Below are 732 nucleotides of genomic sequence, written 5' to 3'. Positions count from 1 at the left end.
TGCCATGATGTATCATTTGAGAGTGGCCACTTAAAGGAGACTTGATGGACGCAGTTCCCCACAGCTGACGAGGCAGTCAACTGTCACGCCGTAGACGGCTCCCTGTTCTTTATGATTACTTCAGTCCGGACAGGATGTGACGTCATCTTTACGTCATCTTTAACACGTTAAGCTTTACCACCCACAGAGTGGTACGGACAAAGTGGGGTGCTTGCTTCTCAGAAACAAAGGCCCTGATTGCAGTAAGGTTATGATGAGGTCAAACAGGATGACATTATGAATCGATTATATTATGGCATTTTTGATTGAACATGTTCTTGTTACTGAATACATGAACAGTGTTGACTCTACCTGTAGAAGCATATATACATTAAACGTACATATAGACCTGCTTTATACCTTAGGCCTTAGCATACAAAAGGTAACACACATGTTAGTGACCGGGTACTGTACAAAAGCTATGCCCTAGTTTGTCAATGTCTGATCAATTTGTAGTCTACTGTTTTTACTTTTTCGTGAACTGAGCACCCAACATTTGCGATCACAGAAGCTGACTAAGAGACGCCCTTATTCAAAAGCTCTTTCACTTCACTTGCCTTAGCTGATGATTGTTTGAAAATGCCTTCATTGCTTGTTTGATTTCTGTCACATCAGGTTTGGGTTCCAACCAGTAGTAAAATCAGTGAGTGAATTGAAATTCTAATTCAAGAATAGAAAAATGGCATCTCAATT

The sequence above is a fragment of the Salvelinus fontinalis genome, chromosome 26 (assembly GCF_029448725.1).
Source record: "Salvelinus fontinalis isolate EN_2023a chromosome 26, ASM2944872v1, whole genome shotgun sequence".
Classification (NCBI taxonomy): Eukaryota; Metazoa; Chordata; class Actinopteri; order Salmoniformes; family Salmonidae; genus Salvelinus; species Salvelinus fontinalis.
The sequence above is the reverse complement of the archived record's forward strand: the minus strand, read 5'-3'. Positions refer to the sequence as shown.